Genomic DNA, 8198 nt, shown 5'->3' with positions numbered 1-8198 from the left:
CTCACTTCCCCACCTCGCAGCTCCAGCCACTCCTTGGGGGAAGCCCCAGAGGGGGTGGTTTCTTTAGCGGAAAGAGCCCCTAGTTGATCCATTCAGGCTGTCACTCACTGGTGTCTGTCCCTGGGGAATCTGGCAGCTCCGGGGCAGCCCTCTCCCAGGACATGGGAGCCCCCATGGCTGGAAGGTAAATGTCCTGAGAACTGCCTGGGTTGGGGTTGGGAAGGGGCTGGGCAGAGACCACTCCCCGTCTCCTGGACCTTGCTGGCTGATCTAGGGCATTGGAGCTTAAGTGACCTAGTCCAAACTCTGTCCCTGTACAGAAGAGGAGCCTGAGAATAGGGTCTCAGGCTGCCAGGACCCTCTCTGCCAAGCTCTGGGGCTTCTTGGGAGCCACTTCCTTTACTGAGCCTCATTTTTCTCATCTGTAAGATGGATGTAACCTGGTGCCCACTTCCTTAGCTGCCGTGTGGGCAGAGAGCATCTGGTAGCCTTGATACAAATCCTCCTGCAGTTCTAGTCCCTCCAGATGAGGCTGCTGGCTTTCAACTGCCCCAGAAACTAGCCTAGCTGCATTCCAGACCCCCTGGCGCAAGGGAAAAGGTCCTGACTTCCAGCCCCCGTGTCCTCTCAAGGGAGAAGGTGAGGAGGTTGGAGGGAACGCCAGCGGCCCAGGGGCTGTCTCATCTGGTCCTTATCCTCCCAGGGTGGTCTTCGGCATCTCCATTTCACAGAGGAAAAAAATCAAGGCTCAGGGGGTCACTGCCCAGGGTCACCTCTGGGGCACCTCTTGGCCCCTGGCTCCTGCTGTGTCTGGGGGGCTTCCCAAGGGAGAGGGATGGGACAGGCGATGGGTGGGTGGTGGGCCCTTCCCAAACGGAGTCCTGTCCCTCACTTCCGTCTCACAGATGGGCCAGCCAGGGCCCCCCGGTGGGAAGGTCTCTGACACCCAGCTGTCTGGTGCAACCGCCATCCCTGACCCCGAGGACTCGGACCTGGTGCCCTCCCTGACCCTGGCTGCGGCTCTGGTTCTGTTGTTCCTCCTGTTCTCGGCCTGGCTGGTATGGGACAGGGCCCTCCGAGGTTTTTGCTCACGTGGGCTCCCAAGCAGGGGGTGTGGGTATCCCTGGGGCGGGAGTGGCACCGGCCCCCCCCAGCCACACCCTGGGCCAAATCCTGTGGCCAGCCGCTCAGCCCTTGCCCGTGGCAGCCCCAGTGGGACCCCAGGAGGCCCCCAACTCCCTCCCACTGGAGGGCAGGAACCCCAATGAGCCCTGGACTCTGCAGCAGAAAGCCGCTGCTGGAGCCTCACGTCTGGGGACGGCCACAGAAGGTGGGCTAAGGGCCTGGGGCAGGCGAGAGTGCCCAGGCAGATGGGCCTCAAAACCATCCCGTCCTGGCTGGCTGCAGGGTGTGGCGGGGTCCCCATCCTTGTACCGCCATCCTGAGTGTTGCAGATAAAGCCAGGTGACCTCTGGGTATTGGTGGAATGAATCAGAACGAGTCGGGGGACGAGAGCTCCAGCCCAGGCTCTGCCCATGCCGGGCCGTGTGATGGTGGACAAGGCCCATCTCCATCCCAAACCTCGGTTTCCCAGTCATCAAATGAAGATGGCAATACCTACTTCGGGGCATCGTTGGGAGGGCCCCCCAGTAGGTAGGCATTCTGTGGTCACCTCCGCAGCACACAGTGTCCCTTCGTGTCCGTCCCTCTCCCTCCTCCTGGAACCCAGAAAACCCTTGGAGGAAGCCCCGCACCCTCCCCAGGGCTGAGGCCAGTCAGAGACGGGATGCGCTGGTCTTGGCCGCCACCTGGTGGCTGAAGTCAGAACTACACCATCACTTTGGCGTTCCCATCAGGGCAGAGGAAGTGAAGGTGTTTTATTTTTAAAATTTTGAGATTGTGGAAAAGCACAAATCGGATTACGTGGAGAAAACTTCTTTTACCATTTGCTATTTATCTTCTTTCCCTCTATTTCCATATCTATAATCTCCTTACCAAAAAAGCATCAGGCCGAAGGCGGAGGGAGTGGGGGAGAACTCTGAGCAAAGGGGGGGGGGGCGGGGAGGGGGTGGTCTGCCCAGGGTCACCGGAGCCTTCCTGCCCCACAGTGGCCCCTTCTTGGACCTTGACAAAGGAAGATGTGCTTTTTTGAGGCTGGGAGGGTCGTGGAGATCTTCAGGTCAGGGCTGGAGGCCCCAGGATCCTCCAGGATCCACTGGACAAATACTTATCAAGAGCCCTCCCGAGGGGATATCCTCTGTCCTCCGGGGAGCAGGGAAGGGAGGAGAAGCCCCTCTGGGCCTCGCCCGAGGCCTCAGCCTTGCCCACTACCCGACACGGGGTGAGGGCAGATGTGTGCGGCCCCTTGTTTTTATCTCTGTCCAGTGCCCAAGAAAATGCGTGTGGCTTCCGTCGCGGTTCCAGCAGCCCCTCACTGCATCCGGCCCAGCCCCTGTGGTTCTCCCAGGCTGCCGAGCCCCCTCTGTAGCGCTTGAGGCCAGCACGGGCATCTGTGTGAAGCTGGTCCAGGAAGGAATTGCACCGGCGAGGGAAATATTGTTCTGTGTAATTCAGTGACCTGTTTTATAAACACTGTGGTTCCATTTGGGGTTTTTTCCTGCCCTGTCTCCCCCCTCTTCCAGGGGTGCCGGGGCAGCCAGATGCCTGAGGTTAGGAAAGTCTGGGCTTTTGGTGGGCTGGACGTCGCCAAGGGTGACAGGATGGGCTGGGCCTGGGGTGGGCAAGCCAGAGAGGGTCCTGGCGTGGGGCTGGCAGCCTGCTCCTTGAGCCCATCGGCAGGGAGTGGCTGGGAGCCAGCAGCTCGTGTGCGAGTGTGTATATGTGTTGGTGCGTATGTGTACATGCATGTCTGCAAGCACACGTGTGCCCACGTGCTACAAACACGTGCACCACGTGTGTACGTACACATAACGCACACGCACGTGTGGCCATCTCCGTACACGCGCCTGTGTGTATGCGTGTGTCCCCGTGCGACTCTACGTACACCGTGAACATCTGTATTTGCATGCGTGCATGTACGTGTGTGTATACATGCAGTTGTACATGCGCACGTGTGTTTAATCCATGTGGCCTCCTTATAGGAGCCTGAGGATGGAGTGGAACTGGCCTCTTTCCTCCCAGCCTGGGCATGGGCTCGTGGGTGTTTACAAGTCAGGGTTCAAGTGGCCCCGGGGGCAGGGAGGCTTCTCCTTTGGGGAAAGAGGTTTTCCCATCGTTTCCTCCCTTTCCGGCTCTGCCCAGCTGTGTGGCCTTGGGAGAGTCCCGCTGCCTGAGCCGTTTCCTCCTCAGTCTGCGGTGGGGTGGGGCCACACTGCCACCTCTACTCCTTTCTGCCTCCTTCCTAAAAGGGCCCCAGTTGTGTTTGGGGGGGGCAACGTGCTTACCTAAACACACAGGTCCTCCAGACGCCCTGCAGCTGGGTGCCCACGTGAGTCCGTTTTGGCCAAGGGTGTAGACGGGAGTGTCCAGGGAGGACCACCTTCCTGATTAGCGAGGCTTTGGGTCCTACCCGCTTCTTCCTGCCTGGAATTCAGTCATGTTGCCTGGTGATGCAGCGGCACTCTTGCACCCGGGAGGTGGGAGCCCAGGCTAGGACGGTGGGCAGGGATGAAGCGGGAGCTCGTTCTCTGGTGATGTGGAGCCTGGACGCCTTGTTGTGAGAGCTGGTTTTCTGTGTGTTGCAGCCTCGTGCACTCCTAACTGATACAGGCCATCAACCCCCTTCTCACCTGGGGATTAAGGGGCCTGGAGCCTGAAGTGGGGGGGCTCGTGGGTGCGCTTCAGAGCTCGGCATCCTCATCCCTCGGCCCTGAGAGGGCCACCGGGGACTAGTCCTCAGGGGCATTCAGGTGCCTCTTGGGAGGAGAAGGACGAGAAGACAAGGACAGCCCGGCCTAACTTCCCAGTGGGAGGCGGGCACCTCCAGGGCCCTCGTCCGAGACCAAGTGCAGCTTTGGCACCATGGGGCCTGCTCCCGCCCTGTGTCCTCCGCAAGGTGATGGTTAAAGAGACGGGAATGAGGTGACAGGTGGAAGCCCCCTCCCCCTCCCAAGGAGACGGGACTGGCACAGACAGTAGGTGGACAGGTGGGCAGAGGGAGGGCATAGCCAGCCTTCTTTTTTCTGTACGCGGGCCTCTCACTGTTGTGGCCTCTCCCGTTGCGGAGCAACAGGCTCCGGACGTGCAGGCTCAGCGGCCATGGCTCATGGGCCCAGCCGCTCCGCGGCATGTGGGATCTTCCCGGACTGGGGCACAAACCCGCGTCCCCTGCATTGGCAGGCGGACTCTCAACCACCGCGCCACCAGGGAAGCCCCGCCAGCCTTCTTTAGGATGTGGGGCAGCCAGTGCCGAGAGCCCAGCCCTGGCTGGACCCCTCTGGTCTCCTTCTCACCAAAGACCTGGCCAGACTCCCCCCAGCAGACACTTCTGGGGACCTTCTCGGGGTCTTGGCCACGCACGCCACATGTACAGGTGGGTCCTGCTTGGGACACACAAAGGCAACAGAAAAAGGGCAGGGTGAGGCTCACCAGTCAGTCCCCGTGCCAGCCGTCAGCCCCTCCTTGGGTCCCGTGATGTGGGCTGGGGTCTGATCTGATGGGGTGAAGTGGGTTCCTCCCTGCTCTGGCCTCTGTGCCGGGAAGGGTCAGACCCAGGTCCCCCCACCCCGGGCAGATGTGCGGTGACCCTGGTTCTAACCACTCTGGGGTTCACACCCCTCCCCTGCTGCCGGGACTGGCCAGGCCTGCAGGGGGTGGGGCTGGGGGTGAGCTCCGCCCGGCCAGCCTGGCGTTTCTGCCTTTTAACCGCCTTGGCCAACACCCTCTCCCGGGACTCAGCCAACTATTTCTGGGCCGCTAAGCGGCACAGCAGCTACTTCTCTCGCTCAAGTATGACATTACATTTTTTCGGATGGCTGGACCGAAAACCGGGAACTTGTTCCGGAAGTTCCCGGTTTGCAGCGTGTAAGCGACAGCCTCGCTCTGTCCTGGCCGCTCCCCCGCGTCCCTCCAGCGTCCCTCCACCCAGGCTCAGAGCCCACACAGAGGCCCCCGGGCTGCAGGTGGCCCAGGAAACCTCTCCCCGGTTATTTCTGGCCCCTGTGCTGGCCCGTGGACTCCCTGCCAAAAGCAATTACTGAATTTTCATCTTGTTTTGCTGACGGCTTAGAATATGTCAAAAATGTTCTGCTGGGAGACCCGAGGGCGCTTTGGGGTGGGGCTGAGGGGTGGGTGCTTGGGAGCCCAGCAGGGGCCTGGTCCCCCCCAGGACTAGACCTTTGGGGTTCCTGGCGAGTCGGGGGAGGATGGGGGCCGGTGAGGGCTATTTATTATAGCTGTTGTCTGATGGTGCTTCTGGGGCACAGGCTGTGTGCAGACACTGAGAATCACCCCTCTCCTTGCGGCGTAGGGGGGATTCCTCTCTTCCGAGGCTCAGAGCTGTTCTGAGACCCGGCGACGTCCCTGTCCTGGGAGGTGGCTGAGGGGGAACTCTGCCCCCTGTCTGTGGGCCGTGGGCTCACCCCGTTCTGTGGTGGGCAGGGCTGGGGGCTGGGGGGCAAGAGGAACAGGCAGGGTCTGCGCCCAGGGGTCTCCCCCTCCCCCCGGGGCTGTGCTCAGAGCCACTGACAACAGGCCAGGAGGACAGACCAGGCCTGGCCATCTCCTTTCAAGTGTCCCCGTTGCGCGGCCGTGGGATCTGCACCCAGGCCCTTCGACTCCAGCGCCTCTGCTGGGAGCACCACGCCATCCCGGGACGGACCTTGGGCCGCCTGACGGGCAGGCTGGACTCTGCCTGGTGGGCTTCGTCCAGGGCCCAGGCCACCCTCCACTTCCTCCCCCGCCCTCGGGAATGTCCACCGGCCACAGGCAGAGATCGGCTGGAAGGCGGTCGGTCGGGGCCGCAGCCCCAGCCCTGGGGGGCTCCTAATCCTGGTCTGGGAGGAGATGGGGGTGGGGGCCGCTGCCTGGGGGTCGGGGGGGAACCCCGGCCTCTCTGCCGGTCTCAGTGTCCACCACAGGGGTTTCCAGAAGGGAGTGTGGAGATGGGAGTCTCCGGGGAGAGGAACTCGGGCTGGGAGTTGAGCCGTGTCTGGGGGTGTGAGCACCCCGACCTCTTGGGACCTGGGTTCTTTGCACACCTCGGATGGTACCCCGCCCGGGGGGTGAGAGCTCCCTGCCCTGTGTGGAGATGGTGCCCGACCCCGTTTTCCCACCAGCCCTTCTTCTCAGGGTGCACAACCCTCGCTGCCCCGGGAGGGAGGCCAGGAGGCCGAGCCCATTCTACATGCACAGGTGTGTGGACACACACGCACATATATGTACGCACGTGTGTATGTGTGTGTACGTGCTTTAACAAAGTGCCCCCCGTCCTGTTGGACGGGCGGGCCTGGCCCCTGAGCTTTGTTACAGGTCTACACTGTCCTCAAATGCTGCTTGGTGCCCAGCTCCTGACCGGGCAGTGGGATCGGTCCAGCCCTGCCCCGCGGGGGCTCCGGGTCTAGTGGGGTGAGACAGAAGCTTGGCCGGAGGGCACACAGGAAAGGGCTCCGGGCCCGGCCTGGAGTGGGGACCACGCAGGCTTCCTGGTACCGGCGGAGGGCACCTGGTGGGACCGGCCAGCGTGGGGAGGCTCTGGGGAAGGGGGCGGTGGTTCCGAGGCCCCAGGGTGGGAAGCGGCTTGGTACTGGGTGGCTGGGGGCTGCAGTCAGCCTGTGGGGAGGGGGCAGCCTTGGACACTTGGGGCTGGCCTGGGTGTGGGGCGACCCTCGTAGATGCCACGTGTGTGCCGTGTGTGCCTCTTATGTCCCCGTGTCTCCCCAGACTGGGCCTGGCTTCCAGCTGTCTGTAGCCCTGGATTGGCCCCATGTGTTTGGAATTATGGTTGCAATTTCAGGGGAAGAAGCAGATGGGGTGCCTGTCCTCAGCCGTCCCCGACCTTTGAAGGCTTCGTCTCAGAATGCGCAGAACGTCTGTCTGGGGAGCGCAGCCCAGAGAAAGTCCGTGACCCAGGAGGCCAGTAGAGGCCGGGGTCTCAGGGGCTGTCTGTGGTGGAAAAACTGAGGCTCCGGAGCTCACAGATTAGCTGCCCAAGGAAAGGGCTTGTCTCAGAAGCCTGCCTGTCTTTCGCTTTGTCACAGCTTGAGAGAGGCATGGACATATATACACTACCAAATGTAAGGTAGGTAGCTAGTGGGAAGCAGCCGCATGGCACAGGGAGATCAGCTCGGTGCTTTGTGACCGCCTGAAGGGGTGGGATAGGGAGGGTGGGAGGGAGGGAGACGCAAGAGGAAAGAGATATGGGAACATGTGTATATGTGTAACTGATTCACTTTGTTATAAAGCAGAAACTAACACACCGTTGTAAAGCAATTATACTCCAATAAAGATGTTAAAAAAAAAAAAAGAAGCCTGCCTGGCTCATTTTCGCGGAACGGAGCAGGATTTGCGTTCTCGGGCCTGAAGGATGGAGAACAGGGCCCTGTGGTCCTTAAAGGGACTGGCTGGCAGGTCTGGAGGCAGTGGAGGGTTTGGACATTCTGGGAGCAGCGTAGGGGGAAGGGGCCGCTGGCTGTCTGGGTCGGACCCCCCTCTCTCTGGAACATTCCCCAGGGGCAGCCCTGGCTGTGGGCGGGTTTGAGAGTGGGCTGAACGGCCCCAGGATCCTGGCCAGGCCTGGGCCTCCCTAGGCCTTCCCTGCGTCCACCAGGCAGGCGGCCTACATGCTTGAGTGCTTCCCCGCCCCTCCTGGATGGAGGTCTGGTCCCGCCCACCAAGGCAGGAGACTCAGATGAGCTGCAGTTCCCTGGTGGTCTGGGCACATCCTCTGTTGCCCCTTGACCCTCTCACTGCCTGTGGACATGATGCTTTTCTGGGTCCAGTGCATCCTCAGTTCAAGGACGCCGCCCTGGGTCCTGAGCACACAGGTTGCCCTTCGCCTGGACTCTCCTGGGGCAACCATCTTGTGACACTTGTACTGTCTGCTGGACGGGACTTGCCAAGTGAGAAGCTCCCCAGTGCGAGGGCTGGTGTGCGTGTGCGTGCAGCCCCAGAACCCCACGGCTGGGGACCCTGAGCCTGGGCCCCCGTGGCTGCCGGGCTCTGCGCTCCATCTGAGGGTGAGGCTGGAGCCCGCGGAAGCTGCTGCCCGCATCCACAGAGCCCCGCGCTGCACCCTGGGA

The sequence above is a fragment of the Delphinapterus leucas genome, chromosome 6 (genome assembly GCF_059928025.1).
Source record: "Delphinapterus leucas isolate spDelLeu-1000000601 "Yukka" chromosome 6, BTC_Dleu_Yukka2, whole genome shotgun sequence".
NCBI lineage: Eukaryota > Metazoa > Chordata > Mammalia > Artiodactyla > Monodontidae > Delphinapterus > Delphinapterus leucas.
This window is presented reverse-complemented; position numbering follows the sequence as displayed.